Source organism: Crotalus tigris, unplaced genomic scaffold, assembly GCF_016545835.1.
Source record: "Crotalus tigris isolate CLP2741 ecotype Arizona unplaced genomic scaffold, ASM1654583v1 scf7180000023617.9722795, whole genome shotgun sequence".
Taxonomy (NCBI): Eukaryota; Metazoa; Chordata; class Lepidosauria; order Squamata; family Viperidae; genus Crotalus; species Crotalus tigris.
The window spans coordinates 1,045,930-1,071,192 of NW_024100081.1; the positions used below are offsets into that span (position 1 = coordinate 1,045,930).

The window sequence follows — 25,263 nt, forward strand, 5'->3', positions numbered from 1 at the left end:
GTCTTGGAGATTGTGATTGCTTATGCTGTACAAAGAGATAAAAGCAAAATAAATATTTTGTGTGTGTGTGTGTGTGTGTGTGTGTGTGTGTGTGCATGTTATTAATTAGCACAGTAGACCTCAGAGACAGAGGCAGTTCCTGAAACCACTTTCAATTCTTCTGAACTAATTGACTAGTTCTGGAATATACCACCAAAGTAAAACTATGTCATGAATGATAATTGGGTTTGATCCCAGGGTGCTGTGAACAAAAGCCTTTGATTTCTATGGTAAGCATATATAAGCCATATATTGAAGTCTTTTAAAATGTGTATGTCACATTTTACATTGGATTAGAAAAAATAAGGAGAGAGAGAGAGAGAGCTCAATTGTGCCCATTCTTGACATTTATGCTGGTATTTATTACTTTTGATGGATTAACAGATTGTTTGAAGAAAAAGAGAAAGTGCTACTTTCATAATATGGGAAAGAGAAACTATCTTTCAATATTTCCATGGCTATTTAAAATTTCTAACAAAACAGTGAATTAAGAATGTGAGCCAACTAAAAATAGAATAGTAACAATGGCATATGGAAATATTCATTGGGAATGCAAGGTAACTGTAATAACCTTGTATTCCCCGTGTATATTTCCATATGTCATTGTTACTCAAGCATGAATAACAGTTCCATATGTCACCAGACCACAACTCAAGTACTTTGTGTCTCTCTGCATACCACATATTTAGAAAGATATTGCCAGATTAGATAAACTTCAGGGTAATAAAACAAAGATAAATAATAGAAGGACATGAGGATGTTCAGCTATAAGGACAGGCTAAAGGAACTTGGAATGCTCAATTTGAAAAAAATAAGACTAATGGAAGACATTTTAAATATTCAGATACATAACAAGAAGGTAAGGGAAGAATATATATACTAAACTAAAAGAGGGGGGGCAGAGCACAGCCAAAATGAGGGGTGGCCATAGGACAGGAGGCGTTAGGGAACCAACCCACAGCAACAGGCACTCGGACACAAACCAGGCAGACAAGGAGAGTAACCATAAGGGAGGAAATGATCCCTGAGTTTAAGAACACATGGACTGATGCGGGACAGCTAGAAACAATACGGCCACTTGAGGCAGACAGACCAGTAACTTGCTCCATGAGCAGAGCTTCCAAAAAACCGGCATTTTACTCTGACGATGTTGGCAGTTAGCCGACGAAAGCTAAGTGTATTAAAACAGTTTTGTTTGTATTTTATCCTGGTGTTCGATTATCTTCTTGAATACACACACACATCATTTTAGCACTTGTCTATCTTATATTTCTTTATAAATTCTTTATATATTTCTTACATTTTTCTTTCATATTTTTCTTTTTTCTTCTTTTCTGCATTTTCAATTTTTTCTTTTAATACTTTTATTTTTAGGTTGCATTCATTTTCTTCTTTTTAACTGAAACATTCAATAAAATTATGCAAGAAAGAAGACAGAACAAAGGAAGGAATGAGGGAAGGAAAGAGAAAAAAAGAAAAAGAAAGAAAGAGAGAAAGAAAGAGAGAGAAAGAAAAAGAAAGAAAGAAAGAAATTAAGCACTGCTGTGAAGGGAAAATAAAAATAAGATTAATAAAATAGTCATTTGGTGGATCAGAACCAAATCGCACAGAAATATGACATGGAAATAATATTTGAAGCAATTTTAGACTTGTATATTAAGACAGAGTTTTGTCCTTTGGCCTTGCTGCTTGGCCCCAATATTTTATGTATTGACTTGTATTTTGTATATTTTGATATGCCAAAAAGAGACTACTGAAATGTGTAACATAGAAGTAGTACTCATTATACAGTGCCAGGAAAAGTATATTGTTGTTTGTGTCATAGACACTCTCCATATTACTTTTTATGTGGATTTGCAACCACTTCAAGCTGTGGTATGATTTCTATGAAGGAGTATTGACAACAGTTCTAAACAGATTCAGCTCACTTCTTGATCTAAAATAACATTATCCAAGAATAGTAGCTATCTAAGATTTCTCACAGTCTTTTTCAGCCCTATGTGGAAATGCCAGAGATTAAACAAGAGACTCTTATGTCTTGAAAATACTGTATGTGCTCTGCCTTTTTTTTTTTTTTTTTTTTGCTCAGCTCTGTGGGAGAGAAAAGCTCCTCATAAGTGATGGAAGATGGCCAGCTCTTAGCAAAATAATGTCAGTTTAATTAGGAAGAAAAAGATCTTATTGGCCTAACTCTCTCTCTCTCTCTCTTTTTTTTTTTCTCACAGAGATGGTTCTGCCATGACCTAAACCTCCACAGTCATTATCTCTTGAAAGTTACCAGAGTAAGGGCAAAAAAGAGGAACGTTATTGATTTATTTTAATAAAAGAGGGGTGTATTTCTAGACAACTAGAAAAGGCAACAGAAGGGTAGCAACAGCAGTAAAGACACAGCCTGGAAAGGCAACATGACAGAGTAACTGAAAACATGCAAAACAAAACAAGTCTGACTGTGTGCCAGAGGCGTCTTTTCTCTAAACTATCTGAAGACTCTCAATATGAGCTGATTTCAGAGGCGGTGTATTTTTTTCACACCTGATGGTAGCAGTCAGTTTTTTAACTTCTTTATTTTTCCAGCTACCATACAAGATAATTAAACTTGGGTGACTGGCTGTTGCAGTGTTTACCGCTGACAGATCTTTCATTGATTTTGTTCCGCATCTTCCAGAAATCAAAGGTTGCTGACATATAGTCTTAAGAAAATACTGAGAGTGTTTAAAGTACTTATTATTCCTATACTGTGTTATCTGGAAGATATATAGTATATAAATCAGAGCATTAGGCTTCCACTCCTTTTTCTAATTCAGAAAATTCTGGAAAAAAAATTGGAATGGAAATTAGAAGTTTAAAATCAAAAAGTTATTCTTAGATCTATTTTAAACATATCTACTATTAATAAAGGAGAATATTTGTAGCTCAGGGTTGAACTGAGGGGTCCCTGATGCTCTCTGAGCTTGCTGGTTTTCTTGCAGACATTTCATTACCCAAACTAGGTAACATCATCAGTGCTGGTGAGGTTATCTAGGTTGGGTAATGAAACATCTGCAAGAAAACAAACAAGCTCAGAGAGCACCAAAGATCCTTCATATCGACTATTTGTTTAGGATGGAATATGAAGAAAAAAATGGATTGGACTTGTGAAAAACAAATTCAACATTAATATTTAAATATTAATTTAATATGACCCAAAATAGATTTAGAAGCATGAACATCTTAGCTATAGTCATCCAGGTCATGGTTGTCCCAAAGGTGCTTTTTTCAGAAGGCAACTGGACTTTCTTGTTTCTCTTTGAAGCCATTTTGTTCCCATCCAAGAACTGAGCTGAAGAAGCTTCTTGGATGAGAAGTGAAACATATTCAAAGAAAAACAAGAAAGTCCCATTGCCTCCTGAAAAAGCACCTTTAGGTCTTCAAGAAAACCACCAAGCTCAGAGAGCATCAAGGACCACACAGTTTAACTTTGAGCCACAAATATTATCTTCTATTGGAGGTTTCTATTTTTTGCTTTAGATGAAATTACGGGGACCTTCGTCGAGGGAGGGATAATTTGGGTCTAATAGGATTGGGCAAAGAAAGGGGCTGGATTTAACCCTGTCACATCAAAAAGTCGGGGAGGGACTGGATGCAGCCCCCATGTTGTTTGTTATATCTGTTTTTCCACCACAGTCTACACTTGAATGAACTTCCATACAGCCTTTCTCTAACTGCAAATTGCTTTTATTTAAAAAAAATTCAGCTTAAAAATAAAAACTAATTATTTTGCAAAAACAGGGGATTCAACTTCTACTGGGAGCAAAGTATAGACCTCGTGACATATTGCTAATAATGTTTCAGACTTACTATAGGAATTATTGTATATTTCTTTAGAGATGTCATTTTCTACCCTTGTGTTGCCATGGTACCACAAACACTTTCGATTCACAAATCATTGCTTCCTAAATAAAATAATCACGGTGACAAATGGTGAAAAATTAGTTAAGCCTTTAAGAAATATATAAAAAAAGAAAGCAAAGAAAAATGTAAAAATAGAAAAGAAAAACAACAGAATATAATTGCCAGAGAATTTAACTTCAAATCTGAACTTTTATAATGAAGGTTCTTTAAAATGTGGCAGGCATAGTTTAGATCTTATTAAAAAGATTTCTTACTTATCTGAGGCAAATGATAATAACTCAGAGTCCAATAACAAGAAAAAGCTTTTATATTTTATATTGACCAGCTAAATTAATACTAAATTCCTTCTTTAGTTTCTACCAGCTAATTTTTTTACACACACACATGCACACACAAACTTCAGGGCAGCACCAATAGTCTTAGTTGAATCTTGATGTCATATAAAAATTTGGATGGCCCATTCAGTGATTTTGTGATTTGTGGGTTGAATGAAGGAGGAAAGGAGCAAAAAAGACATAACAAAGAGTGCTTGCCTGAAAGGATTCCATATCTAGTAAAGGGAAAGGGACAGTTTTCCCTTTTCCAATCATGTCTGACTCTAGAGGGTGATGCTTACCTCCATTTCTTAGCCAAGAAAATTAGCCTTTCCCGGTCATTTGCTATCATACCTACATGCCGAAGTGCATGGATACTGTTACCAAAATGGTTCCTATTTATCTATTTGCATTTGCCTACTTTCAAACCGCTAAGTGCTACCTTATCTAGTACCCTTGAACCATGATGCTCCAAGATTTGTACAGCTGGGACTTACCTATCTCCATTACAATACCAATATTTAATTTTGGTCATCTTTTTTTTAAAAAATGCTACATCCCTGTCACTAATACATTTATGCAATCACTAAGAAAGAAGAAGTAAATAAAGTACACAAAGGAAGAATCAGTTGAAAGCATTTATTATTATAAATAAATGTTGGCAACATTTTCATATTTTTTTCTCACCGGGGAGTGATAAAGTCATGATGCCAAGAGATAAATGTCTCCATTATCTTGTGTATTTCTGACTTATACATCAGGTGAGCTAATATCTCATTATTTTCTCGGTTTTTTTGGCAGTGTTTCAAGTCAATGAATAGGAAGAGGATAAATTGTTCTTGAACTGTCTCACAAGAATGTTTTCTGTGCTGTAGGATATTATTTGAACCTTCCTTTTCATTACAGGTTGCCCCAGCATATGCTGAGAAGAGACAGCCACTTAATTTTGCTTTTTGTGGTGTCTGAAAGTTCAGGAATGTACAGGGGCTGAAAGTACAACTTAGTAGAAACATGGAACTGAGAATTAACATCACATGTAATTATTTCCACAGGCATATGGTTGTTTTAATGCTATATGGTTACACATTGGTGTACTTTCCTCTTGGGATTCTGAAGTCCATTCTAGTGTTTATCTCACATTCCTTTCATGTAATAGATTTTTATTAATAAATATTTTAACTATCTTCCCTGCTGTCAATGTCAGTGCCCTCTGTGATGATTGTATGTTGACTGGGTCGCTTGCAAAGGATTTGCTATATTACTATATGCTATATAACATAATGACCTTATTGCAGCTGTGTTTACAAAACATTAGTAATGCTCTAGCATTACTGGTACTGATAGAAGAGAATATTTGTAGCTCAGGGTTGAACTGTGGGTCCTTGGTGCTCTCTGAGCATTGTTGCTTTCTTGCAGATGTTTGATTACCCAACTAGGTAACATCATCAGTGATGTTGATGCTGATGAGCACTGATGATGTTACCTAGTTGGGTAATCAAACATCTGCAAGAAAGCAACCAAGCTCAGAGAGCACCAAGGACCCATTAGTAGTACTGTTCATTGATGCAGTTAAAACATGTCATTGAATGTTATATCCTTGGTGATTACATTTTGATACAATTTCATGTTTCATGTTTATTATTTCATTGGAATAGTAAAGCAGATTGTCCTCTAGAACATCTCAGAGCAGGATAGCTGGAGCTTTGATTGGCCGCTTGTGGCCATCATTATGATAATTTATCTGGCCTTCCCCAAAACACGCTGTCTGTTACCTAAATATAAGTGAAATTTCTTTGGTATGTCACGTGAATATATTTGTAAAGTTCTGTTGGCACGAAGAAGACTTGGGTGTATCAATTGTTACCTTTCCAGGTAGATAGCTTTGCAGATGAAGAGGATGCAAATCTCTCTTTTTGGTGCTTTTTATTTTCTATCTCATCACTTTTTCTGAAACTCTGGATCCATGAGTATAGAGTGACAATTGCTGGCTCCTTAGATCTCCTTAGAGATAAGTGAGGAAGTGTTATTAATATGCCCTTCAGAACTAAGCTTCCCACTTAATAATATGCCACCAAGTTATTTCTATGGCAGGTTGATTAAAGCTGATGTTTTGTGACTGAAGAGCTTTTCAGTCTGTTTTAGTGGTGCTAATAGATTTGATTTAAAATATGTGACTGTGAAGTCCTCCATATTCATGAGTAGTCATATTATGCAGCTATAGTAAGATCTGAATATTATACATTGTTATTATATTCACCCTTGAGTCACACAAGTTTTGGACTTAGCTAATAAAGAGTATTGGCAGCAGCAATGAGAATGATATCTTTCTATCACACAGTACTTCTGGTCCACCTTTAATATTTTATAAAATAGCTAATATGGAAATGGAGAGCAACAGCTAATCCACAGATAATTAATTTTAGTACAACTCTTGAAAGGAGATTCTATCATATGCTATATAAATGGTATAAATTAGAGATCTTTTACTCATTGTATTTGGTTTACAAATGAAAAGTGAAATTTGTTCCTATTTTACTGTTCATGAAAAGGCTTCAATCGGCAAAACACAGAGAAGTTAATGTCTTCTATCTCAAACATCTTCCCGCATGCCAAGGTATGTCCGAAAGGTATCATTTGCTTTAGACAGATGAGTCAAACCTTCATTCTTTTATTTTTCTCTCTCCTTCCTTTCTTTTCTGCCCCTTTTCAATAGTATAATGTTTGATAAAAACAATAATAAACCTTAAGACTTTAAACTATGGATTAGTTTTAGTTTTGATCCATGTATTTCTAAATTTAACTACATAATATTTTATAGTCAGACATTTTGTGATAGAGCTTGAAGTAGCTATAGAGAATTATAAGAGATCAGAGTAAGCAAAGGAGGACACAAAATTAGAAAGGAAGATGAATGAAAAGAAAAGAAAGACACACCTGGGTTTCTTGGCATCTATGACAACAATTACAGTGAAAACTGCAAATAGGGGATCAAGGCAGTCGAGTCCAATATTACCAAACTAGGCTTCTCATCAGCCTCAATTCTTAAATTGGATTACGACCAAGCAAAACAAACTTTGCGACAAAGGGTAGAGGACGTCGAGAGGCAAGCGGACTTAGGTATAGCTCCGATGTTTCTGGCTCCAGACTCTATTAAATATGTTGTTACACCTGCCAGTTATCTTAGTCAGTTGGAGTCAGTCAATCATCGGAAAGCATTTTGCTCGCATGGTGCCATGTGTTTCCATCGGCCATCTGTACGGCAAGTATAAAAAGACACCATTGACTGAAAGACTCTGGTCCTGTGGCTCAGGGGAGGTGGAGACCATTGGAGACTACTCCTTCGATGTTCCTTCTATAGAGCTATTTGAAAAAAACCATATCCTCCCCATAATTGATAGGTATCCTGGTTGTTTGGAAAGTATTTATCTGCAGTGGCTGCTTAAAGACGAGCAGGCAGTGATCACAGCGCTAGTGGCTAGATCCTGCACAGTAGCATTGGGGATTCGCCAGAAACATAAATAAATATTTTAGATCTTTTTAATAGTCTTTTATAATTACTTTTATTAAGCGTTTTTATCTAGCATTAGACTATACTCAACGTATTTTTATTGTCAGGTCAGTATGATTCAGTTTTTCTGAAGGTAGCTAGGTTTTGCTATACTGTCTGTAAAATTAGGCAGACCTTGTCACCCATTGATTACATCATAAATTTGTAATATATATCGCTCTGTCTTCTTGTGTTTGGTTCTGTTTAGTTTTGTTTTATTTGAATGTTTAATTTATGTGTTGGCCTATGGCTGTAATAATAAAGACATACAGTGAAAACTGAAAAAAAAGTACTTAGCTTCTGTATATGAAATTACTTTTTCCAGGATCAGAAAGACTGGGTTGTCAATGGCAGGAATGTACTATAGGAGGCAAAAGTCTTAGAAGTGCATAACTGATTAAGGTCTTGTCAATTTCAGGCAGCAAAGCAACTGGGTAGGAGGATACTGTTAAATACTTTGTTTGCGTGTGAATGATGAAGACACATGGCGATGATGAACAAACACTTTATTCTCCTTCTACAACAACCAAGCAAAAGCAAAAGGCCTTTCTGGCCTTTTTATATGGCCAGAAACCCGGACAGTGTCAACCAATAGGAACAGAGCGTTTTCACGCCTTGCGCATGCGCACAAGGCTGGCGCCACTCTGTCTGGTCCTGGGCAGCTTTTGGAATGCCTGGGACCAATGCAACATCCCGAGCCTGCTTTTGCAGGCTCAGGACACAACAGGTACTAATCAGCTAATTAAGGTCACAGAGTGGAACTTGGTAACTTGTAGTTAGCACTTTTATTAAGGATGTGCTGGCGGTGGAGAAAAGCTGCTCAGGAAAGGATAGCTTGATAGTACTCAAGCAAGACAACATTTGATTTTGAGGCTATGCATACAGGTTGGAGGACATGAAGTTAAAAAGAACATGTCATCCTTTTTCTGGATGTCTGGTAACTCTAGTCATAGTGAGTTGTTCCTCAATTACCATTATTCATAACATATCCATTTCCCATAACCACTTTTTTCCGCCCTTGTTTCATCCACAGTCCATATTAGAGGCTGCTGCAAGTTGTCTTTCACTGTCCCAAGAAGGACTTTCCTCTGTCTATGGAGATTCTCAATCATCCTGGACATGGTTGTCCCAAAGGTGCTTTTTCAAAAGGCAACTGGTCTTCCTTGGTTTTCTTTTTCTTGAAAATGTTTCACTTCTCAACCAAGAAGCTTCTGAAGAATTGAAGAAAAACTTGGATGAGAAGTGAAACATTTTCAAGAAAAAAACCAAGAAGAACCAGTTGCCTTTTGAAAAAGCACTTTTGGGACAAGGATTTCCTTGTCTTCTTCTCACATTACAATCTTCTCCTCAACATGTTCTGCCATACCATTGGGACTGACAAGGTTAAGGCCTATGATCTGTCCGAGTCTGCTATCTTTATCTGTTGTAGACACCTTGCCTTCTTGACTGTTTGGGCATAGGCTGAAGAAGTGTAATGCCTGACTGGAATTTGTGATAGTTTTAATCATGCTTTGCACAGGTTCTTCATAAACTTGGGTTTGGCACTGTTCTTGAAATATTGTTATATTTTTTTTAAAAAAAAAACCCATATATTTAGTACTCTTTTGATAGTCTGGAATCTTGTACTGCAGAGATAGACAATTTAAGCTGGGGAAGAGAGCCGGATTCTGGCAGCTGTGGTTGTTAGTTCTGTCACTTTTAGGTGTGTTACAGGTTTTTTACTGCTTCTGCTGAGAAACAGTTTCAGATGGAAAGCACTTTAAGTCAGCCATCTGGAAGAGCCCATAATATATTCTCTTTTCTATAAAGTTGTTTAAATGTGAAAATAATAAATCAGGCATGAAAGAAAATAAAGAACTTGACTGAAAAGTGAGTTTAGTTTCTTTTCTACCAACCAAGAAGGAACATTGTCCATCTAAGTCAAAATTCCTTAAATTGACTTGGCAGTTTCCTTCTGAGTTCCCTACACATTTTTTTCCCTAGCTGGATCTTTTATTACAGCAACTGCCTATGATAAAAGAAATATTGTACAGAAAATTCCATTCCACTTCAGCATATAACCGAGTGAAGTTTGGCCTACTTTGAATTAAATTGCAAAGGTCCATAGAAATAGTACTTTCTAAAATGAAATATGTGTTTGTGCAATATCCATATCACAAAACAATGCATAAAATTTTGAGTTTCTGAGAACATTTTGGAAGGCTACAGGGTAAAAGGAGAGAAAAGGAAAAATGGCTGGTCATTGCTGAAGCTGTGGAGTCTCTACATTTACTCCTGCCCTTAACGTAAAATGTGGGATGAAGTTACAGATTAAATTCAGATTCAAAATTTAGTTTTGTCATAAACTGTGATGAGTTCTGGATAGTTGGATAAAGAATTCTATAGAACTCAGAAGCAAAACATATTATTTTGTTATTTGATAGATGTAGAGGTAATTGACTGAATGCAGATTTTGGATTTATCTTAAGGACTAGATGGCTACCTTTATTTTGAGAAAATCATAAGTATCCTAGAAAAGCAACTCAATTACAATTCAGCATTGCCAATACTTCTTTCAAACTCTCATATCATGTTAAGTTATTGAAGATCAACAGCTGTATACATTTTTGAGTAAGATGTGCGTTACAAAGTTAATCTGAACAAATTTCTGGATCAAGTCAACTTTCCAAATTTAAATTGGTTCATTAAGTTCAATTATATGCCTTAAGGCTTAGTGGCATTTGATGATTCAGAAGCCCTTTTCCTAAATGGGTTCAGAATATCAAGCAACCCAACCTGGCAGTGTAAATCAAAACATGAAATAGATTTAGTTCACTGAATTAATGTAGATAGAGTGAATTGATAATCTGAATCAGATCATTTTTTTCAAATAGGATTATATCTGATTTGCATTTATTTATCAAAAATAATCATGTGATGGGAGGAAAAAATATGGTAAAAGAAACTGCATTTGGAGGAACAAGAAATCAGAGTTAAAATAAACATGTATTTGACTTGATATTCCAAGTGAATATCAGGATTTTCATAATACCAAGATGTTGGAGACTGGGGTAAACATCTTTTAAAAAGAAAAACAAGTCTCTGAACATCTTTAAAAAAGGAAAACAAGGGCTCTCTTCTCTCTGAGGAAAAAAGTAAACAAACAAAAATACTCATTTGATGAGAAACAGTATTCAGTAATGCAGAATGTGCTGGATAATGTGCTGTGGAAGAAGAGGAGGAAGAAGAATGAGAACAGGGAGGAGGAGGAGGAGGAAGAAGAGGAAGAGGAGGAGGAGGAGGAGGAGGAAGAAGAAGAAGAAGAAGAAGAAGAAGAAGAAGAAGAAGAAGAAGAAGAAGAAGAAGAAGAAGAAGAAGAAGAAGAAGAAGATGAAGAAGAAGAAGAAGAGGACCAAATTTTAATTAGGTTTGTTGATTCTGAAACCACAGGTCTCAGGAGATCCTGCTTTTGTGACCCTCTTATCAGCAAATAAGAATTGATTAAGATATTTCTCTGCTGTGGTCCATGTTCATCCCTTTTTCCCCTTCTAAAATACAAAACCTCTTGCTGCTGTATTATTAAAATATATGCAACAGTGTAGAAAAAAACACTTTGACAAAACTGTTATTTTGGGGTGAATGTTTTTCCTCCTTTCCCAAACTGTCTAAAAAGAAAGCAGAAAAATATTCCAATGTCTTTTCATCATATCTGTAGAAATTTTCCCCGTATAGAGTTTCCGTGCCTCAAATCATAATTCCTGCTTCCATAAATGTAGGTATTTTGAAGTTTCCATGCCCCATGTTTTAATCTTTTACTGTGCTTTCTGTGGAGCATCCCATGCTGTGGCTAAAAATTGTTCTTTTTGTTGTGGTGGTTCCTCTTTATACATCTTTGGTACATGCTGAGTCCTGAATGAAATGACTTGTAATGGGGGGATGTCAAATAAGAGATAAAGTTAATCAGGTGGTAATTTCATGGATCTAAGCCCACCATCCCTGAATAAGGATGCATTTAGGGCATCAGCAATACTAAGCTGTGGTGATTATGCTACAGAATTGGAGAAAAAAAGAACACTTAATGGAATGGGGTAAGAGTGATAACCTTCTTTTTATGCCTTTATTGCTAGTATATTTATATTCTGCCTCTATTTTACAAATGAAAGAACAAGATGGCTAACAGAATAAAAATAATATATGGTCCAATTTAAACTCAGTACTAGAACAATTAAACCAGTACAATAAAATACAGAAACTGCCACTAAAATTCTCTAAAGTGTAGTTTAAATAGAAATGGTTTCTAGAATACTAATGTTAGGGCTTTCAAGGGTGTCCCTAAGGAAGGAATTCCAAAACTAGAACTGGCATCAGAAAGAGCTTTAGCTAGTGGAAATTGCAGGGAGTTATTAGATGAGGCAAATTATCCATCGGGTTGTAAGGCGCTTATTAAAAATGGCAATTGCATATATGTGGAACACAGTCCTTGCGTTCCAGGCCTCTTCTCCTGCAGCTGTATCCCCTGGCTTACCATGCTGGCATTCCCATCATCCCACGACAAACAATCCTTTCTTCAGCATTCTGAAGATCCTAATAGACTAAGAGCCGTGGTGGTACAGTGGTTATAATGCAATATTGCAGGTTCATTCTGCCGACTGTTGGCAGTTCAGCAGTTCGATTCTCACTGGCTCAAGGTTGATTCAGCCTTCCATCCTTCTGAGGTCAGTAAAATGAGGGCCCAGATTGTTGGGGGCAATATGCCGACTCTGACTCCCTGTGAACCACACAGGGAGGGCTGTAAAGCACTGTGAAGTAGTATATACGTCTAAGTGCTATTGTTATTGCTATTCTAAATAGCCATGGATTGCATTCATAGTTGAGTGTATGGGGAAAATTCAGGGCAGTCCCCTTCCTTCTGCCATTTGACAGTGCTGAATTTGGAATGGAGTAAAAGCAGCAGTGAGATTCAGGAGATGAATACTATTGGCTTATACTTCAGTCCAGTGTTTCTCAACCTTGGCCACTGTAAGATGTGTAGACTTCAATTCTCAGAATTCCCCAGCCAGCATGGGAATTCTGGATGTTGAAGTCCACACATCTTAAAGTTGCCAAGGTTGAGAAACAGTGCTTTAGGAAACTATAGGAGATATTTCTTCTGATACTTCCCAGTCTGTCTGCACGACACTGTATTGGTAATGTAAAGTTGTCAACAAAAACATCCCCCCCCAAAAAAAACACCCCAGTAGCAATGGAGGTGACATTTGAACACTCCTCAAAGTGACAACTACCTGCTAGTTCAACTCTGTTCTCTCCCTTCTATTTCCTTTTTTTAATAAATAATATATACAATATATGCCAAAACATGCAAATATAAAAATGAACACATCTTTCTTAATATTTCATTATTCTTAGGGCTTCTTAGCAACCTTAAATCTAAATTGTTACTTGAATAGAAAATGGTGGTTAATAGGAATGAAAAGTCTTACCATATTTTTTAATGTACATTCTGTATAACTTGATAGATTGATGTTCATTCCGTATGCCTTAAACCAGGATTATTAATGAGTTTTATGGCATCCAGAGAAAAATGATATAACCCTAGGAGGAAGCATATGTGTAACAAAGATGTCAGGAAACTGCAGATGGGGGATAAGACAGGAGAGATGGAGATAGAAAACTATGAGATGATTTGCATCACAAATCCAATCTTTAGACTTTTTCACCCTGATATATATATTTTTAAAAAACATAAGCCTTCTATTAGTAATAGCTCATATGGCAGGAAAACAAAAATAAGAACAGCATTAAATAATAGTTTTGGGGAAAAAACCTAGGAGGTTAAAAGCTATGGCTAAGGCAATGAATGAGGCAGATCAACCTTGGCACCATATGAGCTTCTCCAGAAAGAAGTGTCTTTTTTTAGGATGCTATGTCCAAGAAGATTAATTTCCACTTTTCCTACTTCTTTTAGTAGAACTAGGAAAAATATTTAATAATTAATAATAATGTATTAAATTCGTATGCCACCCAGCTCCAATGACTCTGAGTGTCTCACAACAGTCTTCTTCTTCCTAGTGTTATTCCTGTGCTATGATGGGGTCCACTTTTCAGCATATCCATCTCCATTTGGATCGATCCAGGGAATCTTTGGGGTGACGCCCATGCATTTCATGTCCTCCTTGAAGTGATCCATCCAACATTTCTTGGCTATACCATGGGGTCACCGGCCATCAGGGTTTAGACACATAGCTCTCCTCATCACTGACTCTTCTTTACCGTGCATGACATGTCCATGCCATCTAATTCTTCCTGCCCACAGTTTTGTGTTGATTGGTGTGACTTCCAGCCAATGTCAGATGTCGCTCATGGCATGGTCGAATTGCATTAGTTCAAGACACTCTCAGAGCATTCACATTTCTATCACGTGTAAGGCCTGCTCATACTTTGCTGTCGCTGGTCAGCACTCTGATCCGTGGAGGGCAACTGGATGCACTACCATCCTATAAGTCTTTGACTTGAGGGGTAGGTGATCACACAGGACTCCAGTCACCTGGTGCCACTTCATCTAGGTGGCATTGACACAGGCGCAGGCATTCGGAACACTATCACCATCGCTGCATATGAGGTAGCTAAGGTACTTTCTTAAGGTTTTCTCCACAGATGCTGATGGTTCCATCAGTATAATCAATGGCTCACAATAATCTAAACCAAGAAATTACAAGAAAATCAAGAAAAAGATAGTAAAAACCACAGACTGGATGGAAAGAAGAACAGGTCTCACTCTTCTTTGTCAAAGAACTGGATGAAGAGCTAGACTTTCACAGATCTTCCAAGCAACAGCAGAAGGGGGCCATCCAGATCTTGAGGGAACTGTCATTCCAGGAGAGCAAGTGCTGCTACAGACATGGTATGGATCTCTATTTGTAGCATTAATGCAGACACTTCCTTTGGAAGGCTAGCAGCTTGTGGTTCCTTAGAAGATTCTCTACTATGCCGGCAGTGAAAGAAAAAACTTTGGCCATGAATGCAGATTATCAATGAGTGCCTTTCAAAACAGTCTTGCAAGCCTTCCAAATGATGGAGATACTGTAACACTTCAAAGAGTGTTTCTTTCTTCACATCCATTTTAGCTTCCTTTTTGATTCCATGGTTGTTATCATTACATTAAGAGCACGAATATCAGAGCTGCCTTGGATGACACTGAATTGCCTTCTCTCAAACCTCCAGGCTGGATTTTTTTTGTGTGTGAGGGAGATGCTTTCAGAACTACAGAAGTGGCTGAGTTTTAAAAACGTTCATTACAAAAAAAAAAAAGGCTTTAAAATAAAGATTCCTCTATAAATGTAAAAAGTTTGATCTTTTTGTTTTTTAATTTTTATTTTTGCTCTAGGTTGTGGTATCCTAGTTTTGTGTGTGTGCGTGTGTGTGTGTGTGTGTGTGTGTGTGCGCGCATGTGTGTGCACGTGCAGGCACGCACGTGTGCTTTGAGTCTGGATCAAGACTAGCACAGGAATTCTGGGGATCAAAATCCACAGATTGTAAAGGGAGCATAGTTGGCCACCCCTGATATAATGGGTGATAATTGTGTTTGGCAGACGTTGCACAGTTTCAGCAGACCCAAATCAGTTTACTGCCTACACACCAGACAGAAAGATATCACAAAATTAGAACCTACTGGAAATTAACCATCAAAGCACTGCTTGCCGGTCTTGTCAGGCGACTTCTTTCTCAGATCTTAGTCGGATTTCATAGGCTCATTTGTTTAAAAGCAATTGGTAGCACCTTGTCTCTTGCTCAGCAAAAAGCCCTACCCCAATCTGCCATTCTTTGGCTGAAGAGCCTGAATGTGTCACTTTTTTTTTTCACAGAGACATACGCCACATGTCACACAAAGCTGCTGTCCCCTTGCACATTCTGTATAAACAGTTTCCATAGTTTTCTGAACATACTGCATATTCTGCTAGCAAATTATACTTCTCTCTTAGTAAATGTTTAACATATGAACATCACTACTGAATAGTGGTGACGGTATATACAGGTAGTCCTCAACTTACAAACATAACTGAGTCCAAAACTTCTGTTGTTAAGTGACACCTTTGTTAAGTTGTGCCCTGTTTTACGACCTTTCTTGCCACAATTGTTAAGTGAGTCACTGCAGTTGATTAGTAACCTGGTTGTTAACTGAATCTGGCTTCCCTACTGCCTTTGCTTGTCAGAAGGTTGCAAAAGGGGATCACATGACTCCAGGACACTGCAACGGTCATAAATATGAACCAAATATCTGAATTTTGATCACACGATCATGGGGATGCTGCAAACGTCCTAACTATGAAAAACGGTCATAAGTCACATTTTTCAGTGCTGTTGCAACTTTGAATAGTCACTAAATGAACTCTTGTAAGTTAAGGGCTACTTGTATACTAATTCAGGGCAGTTGTGGCCCCTGTCAATCAGTGGACTTCAATTCCCAGAACTCCTGAGCCAGCATTATTGTAGTCCTAAGCTGATTATATCTCTATAGGATATCCATTCATAAAATATTTGTGTTTCACCCTAATATATGTCAATTTAATACACATATAATCTAGGGTTAGGGAGATATACTTTTGCTTAGCAAGTATATCAAGCCTTCGATATAGAGTCCAATATATGGAAAGAATGCTTTCTGATGGACATCATATAGTTGCGTGGTGATGGATACGTCAGACCCAAGGAACCAGAGCATCTCTGTGAATAGGCCAAAACCCTTTCTCTATTGTTGATTGCCTACTTTATAAGAATCTCACCAAACTGACTGCATTCCCTTGGGAACACTGGTCTGACCCATATCATTTTGTCCATAGAGCGACTCCATGCTGCAATGCCTCTTTATTTCCCCCTCTCATTTAGCTGGTGATTCTACCACAAGACACGGCAAAGATCACAGGTTGATCCTATATGGACTCCATGACTTCTCCTTCGGTCTGATCGACTCCTCTTTCCATCCGATCATTCAACACCACTCAAAACAAATTAAGAATTCATTGCAAATGCAATCAGCCACTGTTAGTATTCAAATAGCTGTTTTGGTAGTTCAATCAGCTCCTGGAAACTGTACTACTGAAGTTTCATGTTGTGAATTAAAATCACCTTAAGATGAAATATATGTCCCATGATATCCAAGAGGAAGTTTGAAAGTGAGATAATAAATGTCAAAGGCTCCCCCCCCAGAAAAAGCTTTCAAGGAAGCAATGTCCATTTGAAAAGCTCTGTGCTGCAGTCCTATTATCACCATAGATAATTAATGTTTTTTTACTGGGCAATGAAAAACGAAATACTGTTCCCTTTTAAAAGGAATTATTCATGCTATGCTACATCCTGCCTTAATAAAACAGAATAGTTTGGTTTTTTTCAGTAGTCATTGTTGCTTTATGGTTTTGTGTGGGTTTTTTTGTTTTGTTTTGTTTTTTTAAAAAACACCATAGAAAAGATGGTGGAATAATGCTGCATATAACTTGGAAGCTGCCATAAACCAACATAACAGTAATAAAAAGCTATCATTTGATAAAGTCCATCAATGGCTAATAAAATGAATGGGGAAAGACTTTTATTTCACAGCAGGCTAAGCTGTAATAAGCAATGAGGCAGTTTTGTGTTTTGAAGAAAACACTACAGACAGAAAAGCTAATAGTGCCCTTGTCCTAAGTGCAGAAAGATGGTTTAAAAAATGAAATGCGAATTTTCTTCAGTGTTGATTAATTTTTTCCCAACCTAGAAGCTTTTCCTAATTTCAGGAAAAAGTTGCTTGAAGCCCAGAGCTTTGTTGATTTGAGATGCCATAAGATAATGGTTGTGTTTGAGGTCCAAACCAAGAGCATTTTCAAGATGCTTCTCCTACCTATATAGAATCAGCAAAGCCAGATCAGTGACATGCTGGCTCATTTTACACTTCCAGCATATACTTTTCCCATATGCTTTTAATGAGGTAGATGATTAAAATTTCACACACCCACATGATTCTTGATATGTGGAGAGGGAATGTTTTCCAGCCATGATTAAAAGTAAAAAGGTTTCTCAGTATATACAGATTTACATTATCACACCAAGATGACTTATAAAAATAAAACTGATTTTCACTTGGTAATGATAAGCACCAATGTGTTAAGGCAAAGGTGGGGAACTATGGCCCCTTTATGACTTGGGCACATGGGTGGCTCAGGAATTCTGGGAGTTGAAGTCCACAAGTCATAAAAGGGCCATAGTTCCCCACCCCTGGGTTAAGGAAAAGGCTAGTATATATTTTAAAATAATTTTAAAAGGCTATTATACAAAATTATGGCAAAATTTATAAACCAGTTAGTCCCTAGCAGGCACGGTCTCACGCAATAACGAAGAACATACCCTGTGAAGTGCAAAGGAAGACATCCATGAACTCGAAGAAGCATGTAAAACTTCTGCAAATAAACATATAATGTGATTCAACCTTATGCATAACCACCTGACACTCCATGACTATAAAATGTCTTTAAATATGAATGAAGAAAGGGATGTGCAATGAACAGTGTCAGCTGCTCATTCCATTCCAGGTCTTGATGTGAGCCCTGCCTCCTATTGCTCTCTGATAGCTCATTTACTTTAGGAAACCTGGCTTTTGGAATGGAAGGTAACCTCAGCAGCAACAACAACAACATAATTGGCAGAGCAGATCCACAGTTCTGTTGCTCCACAATAAAGATCCGATTAGTTTAATGGACATGCTTATTGAAGTTTGTATAGCATATTTAGGGAAGGTAGGGCTATGCACAGGTACTTCTGCCTGCAACACAATGTTAAAAAAACCTAGGTAAGATTACCTTTTCTTAGTCATGATTTGGTATATTTCCAATGGCTTTCCCTCTCTTGTGTTCACATGAACAGCAATGCTCCATTCAGCCTGTGTTCTTCTTGCTATTTTGTTCCTGTACCCATCCTCGGACTTACTTTCCTTCCCTATTGCTGTGGGATATTTGTTTGCCACCAGGCCTGCAGCTGCCAGAGCTTTGTTTATTTTTCTTTCTGTAGCAGCTTCTATTTAATATTTATATTAATTGCTGTAATAAGTGACCACTTCATTTAGGGGAATATGTGGGGTCTCTAGAAACATATGCATTCTCATTAGGCAGAAGCTTTCTACTTATACAGCAGTATTTTGATAACAGTCACCTCATGGCACTGAGGTGTGCAAAGCAAATTAAATGCAGACTTGTGTCCAGGGAACTGTATTTCTTGCCAGCTTCCATGTGGTAATTATGAGTCATGTTGTTCTGGGTCATCACCCTTGAACACAAGTCACCATACTATTTCTGTCCTGGATGGAGATGCAAAGACAGTCTGTTCTCCAAACTTTGCACAATATATCTGCTGTTGTCCATTGTGCAGTGTAACTTATAACATTGCATTTAATTTGTCCCGTCAGCAGGAAGGACACGATATAATGCCCATTGGCTCAGTGCTGATTCTTATTCCTGTTTTTCCTGCTATCCACAGAAGCATGGACTTGCAAACAATAATAACTGACCATATGCTCTATATAGCAAGAGTTGATTTGCCATACAACAAAAATGCACTATTTGCTTAAGTTTTTCCATATCTAATATGGAATGTCCCCTAAAATGTCTTCTCTGTATGAAATTGGTATATATTCCAAAAGAGCTATTTTTTTATTTCAAAGACATGAAAACTTAAAAAAAAAAACAACTAGAAACATCCTCAAAGAGATCAACACTGAGCGGTGATTACACGCTAGTCTAATTCAAACCCACCAAAATCACCGAACAAATCTTAGCAACTTGCTTTTCCCCCCTTCAGATGTTCCTGCCATCTAATCCATTTTACTACAGCAATAGCTAAATTAATGCTACAATCTTAGAGCTGCTCGTTCAAAGAAAGGATGCCCAGATTAATCTAAAATCAATCCATGTCACTGTTGCTATGTTTCCATACTTTATTCTGTTCTGTCAACATTTCTGCAATTAAAAAAAGCAACTTGGAAAATCCTTATCTGATGTGGGTTCACAGCTTTTCCCAATACACAGAATTTTCCCTACAGCAATCCTGTGAGGTGGGTTAGGCTGAGAAAGAAAGACTGGCCCAAAGACACCTGTCTGAGGTATGTGCTGAGGGAAGACAGCACATTTGCTGCTACAGCCAATTGGCTCTCCGTGATTTGGTTTTGTCTCTACTGAAAGTCACCAAAAAATTTTTACTGATGAAGTGGTAAAATTATTTGAGGCTGACATGGCTTCTTCTCTGACAATTTCACATGAGAAGTTAGTCATCAAAGTGCAATTTAAAAGCAAAGTTAGAATTATTGCATTACAGTCTTATTTGAAAGCATCACTGCTTCAGACAGGAAGGTGGTGCAGAGAGTGGTGAGGATGGCAGAAAAGATTATTGGCAGTTCGCTCCCTTCCATCCAGGACATAGCATATAAGCGATGCTTGAGCAGGGTCATTAAGATTGTCTGGGATGCTACACATCCTCTTCACAACTTGTTTCCCTTGTTACCTTCTGGGAGGGGGCTTCATGGCGTCCAAAGCAGAACATCCAGATTCAGTCACAGTTTTGTTCCATACAGTATTAACCTTGTGAACTCTAAAGCTTCCTCTTTCCACTATGTATTCAAGATGGACAGTGATTAATATTTATATGCATTTATATGTAAGGGTGGAGGTATATTTATTTATTTATTTATTTTATTTATTTATGAGACTTATATACCGCTTAAAGTGCAAGCACTCTCTAAGCGGTGTACACCAGTAAGCAATGTATATATATATATTTACATTGCCCCCAACAATCTGGGTCCTCATTTTACCTACCTCGGAAGGATGGAAGGCTGAGTCAACCTTGAGCCGGTGAGATTTGAACCGCTGACCTGCTGAACACAGTCAGCTAAAGTGGCCTGCAGTACTGTACTCTAACTGCTGATGTTGTATATAGCATGTTTATATGTGTGTTATATATGTGTATACTTTTGAGAGCAGGCAACAGAATTTCATGTTTAATGTGTGCCTGTGTGCCCACAGTAAAAAATGACAATAAAGGTTATCTTATCACTTATCTCCTATCTATCTCCTATCTCCTATCTCCTATCTCCTATCTGCCATCTCATCTCATCTCATCTCATCTCATCTCATCTCATCTTATCTTATCTTATCTTATCTTATCTTATCTTATCTTATCTTATCTTATCTTATCTTATCTTATCTTATCTTATCTTATCATCTTATCTTATATCACTCTAGATACCAGTAAGGTATTCCGTTTCCATTTTCAACAGAAGGAGTTTTATCAGACTCCTAATGAGGAAAAAAGGACAGATTCTGTCTGTGGTAGTCCAAATAATTGTCACCCCACAACTGATTTGTGTGTATGTGTGTGTGTGTGTGTCTCACACACAAATGAAATGAATATGGATTTGGACCATATATTTCTAAAAAAAAACCACCCCAGAATATAGGGAAACGTTTCTGTTGTTATTATTTTGAATGATGGAAATTTGGTTAGTATTTAATAAGAAGTTCTCTAGCAACCACTGCTGAATCAGCTATTTACTTTTCTTCAAAGTAAATGGTCCCAGGAGATACCATGTAAGACTTGGTAGGTCACACTTGTTCAGACTTCTTCAGTTTAATGATACCACAATAGCTTGGTGCTGATTATATTGCAAAATATAGTCTTGAAAAATAACATTAATTGCCTTTTCAGGGTCCCCTTTGGGTAAATTCTGAATACCCTCTAGCAACCCTTGCTTGTACTTGATAAACATGTCAATGTATGGAAACATGTCCCATGAAAGAATGAATGCACTTATTTTTGTTTAAAGATTGGGAGATGCTTATTGAATAAAAATATCTCTGAGTTATATCTTTCTCTGCAGCGGGTTTCTAGCGTGATTTATAAATGTTCAACATTACAACAGAAGACAAAAAGTCAGGAACCTTAGGGGCACAGTCTTGTAATCCTGGAAAAGTATTTTAGGGCAGAGGTCCCCAACCTTTTGGGCACCAGGGACCAGTTACATGGAGAGAAGTTTTTCTGTGGACCGGAGAGGGCATGGTTTCATGCACTGTCTGCATCCCATGGATGGGGCTTTGCTTATTTGTGTAGATCAATTGCTGGCATGCCACGGCCCGGTACTAGTCCATGGATCGGGGGTTGGGGACCCCTGTTTTAAGGTATATAGCAAAGAAATGAACAGGATCTGGTCCATGGGTTGGACCAATACTCCCACTGACCTGGGTGTTTTGTATATTATCAGAGGGTGTGGCCTAGTGGATCCCCACTGGCAGCACAATCCATTTTCCATGCAGAAAGAAGATGTCTTCCCCTGCACAGAGGAGAAAACTCTCTGTGTGGGTTGAAATCTAGAACTAGCTCTATATGTATCACCTTTTGGGATTGTTTTGCCCATACACTTAAAAGCATGGAGCCATCCATTTCTCCTCTCTTGACAAAGTGAGGCCATGTTTCTGAAAAGCAGGACTTTGTACCTCTTTCCACACAAGGGAACATCAGCCTTCCCTCAAGGATAGCCAAAGCATTACTATCCTTGAAGGCATTTTAGATGGGGTGTATGCAAGGGCAACTGTGATGGTTCTCGCTGTCCATCTTGAAAGCATTCCAGAAACTTTTCCTGTCGGTTCGTTGATTAAAATTCAATATTGAAAGTTAATTAAGGTGTAGAGGAGGGACTTTCATGGTGTTAACCAGCCCATGGTTGCGTGCTCTTCTGTGAGCCGCAAACAAAACAGCAGAGCTGTTTCCAAAGCTTTCTGACATTAATATTTGTAACTTACGCACAAGAAAGTACCTATCTCTGCCTTAAATTTTTATTCTTGTGAATGAACTGAATACTCTGTCTTCAGCCATATCTCTCAACAACAAGCTCATATTCCATTCTAACACATGACAGGGCAATTCACCACCACAAGTTGAGTTTATATGAGGAAATAGCTTAGTAATATGTTGAAGATCTGTAGATTCGAAAACTTGCAAGTGCCTTAGGTGTTAGGCTGGAAGCTTGACCATATTTGAAGTGGATTCTATAATTCAGGCATCCCAGCAGTATGATGAAGCAGGACTAGGAAGTTAATGCTTTCCTTTCACAAAACACAATGGAGTTTTCTGGATTCGAGGAAAAGAGTTTTCTGGTCTTTTCATAAATCCTTTTCATAAATCTCTCTCTGTTTTCATTCTTTGGGAGAATGGAGGGACAAGGCAGCAAGGAAAAGACAATTACTCACTACTCCTACTAGGCCTTTAGCAAGTGATTTAACTTTCAACCTTCAACAAATCTGTTCAGAGGACTCAGCACAGGTTCTGACTTCCATAGGATTTATTTGATATCCAAAGGATATTGAGGCATGAATATCACCAAATGTTTTTAATGCTTGGTTCCTCACTATACAAAACAGTTGCCTTACTGACCTTAGACTACTAAAACTAAATATTTAGCAAATAAAATAGCTTTTAATAGCTTTAATATGACACTTTCCGCTGCAAGCCTGATCCTGGAATCAAAGAAGTATTAAATCAGTTATATCTAATTTCAGCCCCAAACAGCTGCCTAATGAGAATGTGAATAAAACTTATTTTTAACTAGCACAATAGCACTGAAAACTTATTTGAGTCTGCAACTCACAAGCAATAACTTCTAAGATGGCAGTGGGGATGAGGGTGGGGGATGAAGTTGATGAATTAATTATTATTTCAACTTCTAGTTTTTCTTTGTATTGATCTTGCCTGTTTTCTTTTGTTATACAGTGAAGATTTTTAAAAATTATTTATAGAATAATGTTTGATTTCAGAGCTAAATAAAATTGTTGTATTTGTTTTCTCACACTGTGTTCTAATCTGTGATATAAAACTGAATTTCTAATCTAACAGAGGCTTGCGGTCAAATTCATTTCTTTGCTACATATATTATAGGGGTAAAATAACTGGGCTTCAGAAATTTGTGGAACCATTAGATAGCAACAAACAGATAAGTAATATATTTACACCCAAGAGGCAGCAGCCTTTTACTATGTGCTTCTGTGGGATAAAATCTGTAATTATAAGATAATGTGAGTAGGATTGGGCTATTACATGTTTACAATACAGAAATTGCAAACTGAAAGGGCAGCTACATAATACACATTATACATACCTTATATTTAGAGCCTAACTTTCAGCTTTGTTTTTTTTTTATCAGTTATATTACCAGTATTTCAGAATTTGGAATGAGTTCACTTTCAGAGAAACAAGACAATGTTTTCCTTATTTCAACTGTATATCACATTTGTCAATCCTCTTTTGTGTTACTAGTGACAACCAAACTATAATGTTTAACTTATGTTCACTGGTTCATACATCATGTTAATTCATTTTATTTTGCCTTTGGTATGGCTTAGTACAATGTCTGAATTCAACCACCTGATTTATAAACTATGTTTTATGGCCTAGTGTTGAACCAGATTGGCATGGTTAGTTTCAACAGTTTCCCAGCTGAAACTATGGTTGAGTCTGTCCATGTGTTTGTGCAATTAAGGAGTTTTCAGGTTTTGTGACTGCTGCTTGGTGTTCATGTTTGTGCTCTGCTAGTTTTCTGCTTATTGTTCCTACATAGTGGCTGTTACAGCCCTTCCACTGTGAGTTGTAGATGAATCCTAATTATTCACTCCTATACACATGAATCTGGTCAAGTAAATTTCAACACTACATTGGTGTCAGATAAGAGTCAACGGAATTCAGGAGGAGTTGGAGCACTTGTGGGAATGCAATGACTCTAAACTTATAACAAACTTAATTCTGCCTTCCCCCCCAGCTCTGCCTGCTCTTCTCCTTCATCTTGTATGGTGTGGTAATGCCATGTAGTTGTCTGTTGGTTTTTATAAAATATATTTAATGTATGGTAATGTTTTTTTTTCATAGCTTGTGCTCGTGCTGTAGTCAATTGAATGGCCAGGAACTTTTTGATACAGTTGTGTGAGTATCCATTTTGTTAAAAGAGGTTGTACAGATGGTTTGTTTCCTTTTTCTGCTTTTTTCGGTTGTTGCAGTGCATTTGTACTCATCTGAATAATGTTCTTATATAGATCCACTTGTTGAAGGTTTGGTTGTTACTCTGGTAATGGAGCACTTGGCTAGTGTGGGTTGTTTTGTTAAGAAGTCAGCACCAAAACCATAATGGATTTTAAAATGGATGTGGAACAAACTTTGTTATTTGTAGGCAAACTCTGCCCACAGTCTGGAGTTTGGTCCTGATGGGTCTCAAAGTTGACTCAGCCTTCCCTCTTTCCGAGAACCCAGTAAAATGAAAACCCAGATGGTTAGAGACAATATACTGATATTGTAAACTACCTGGAGAGTGCTTTATAGCACTAGGGGTGTTATATAAGTCTAAGTGCTATTACTATTACTATGTATCTGAAATGTTTTGCTTTTGGGGAGAATTGCCAAACTATATATCTTTCTCACGAATGAAAAATTGAGAGG

At 37.2% G+C, this 25,263-nt stretch overlaps 1 long non-coding RNA gene across 1 annotated transcript in view; it reads left to right on the plus strand.

Moving 5' to 3' along the window:
* The window catches only part of LOC120297360, a 360,175-nt gene that overhangs the window by 67,857 nt on the left and 267,055 nt on the right, over positions 1-25,263 (plus strand). The gene's annotated exons all lie outside the window — the stretch shown is intronic.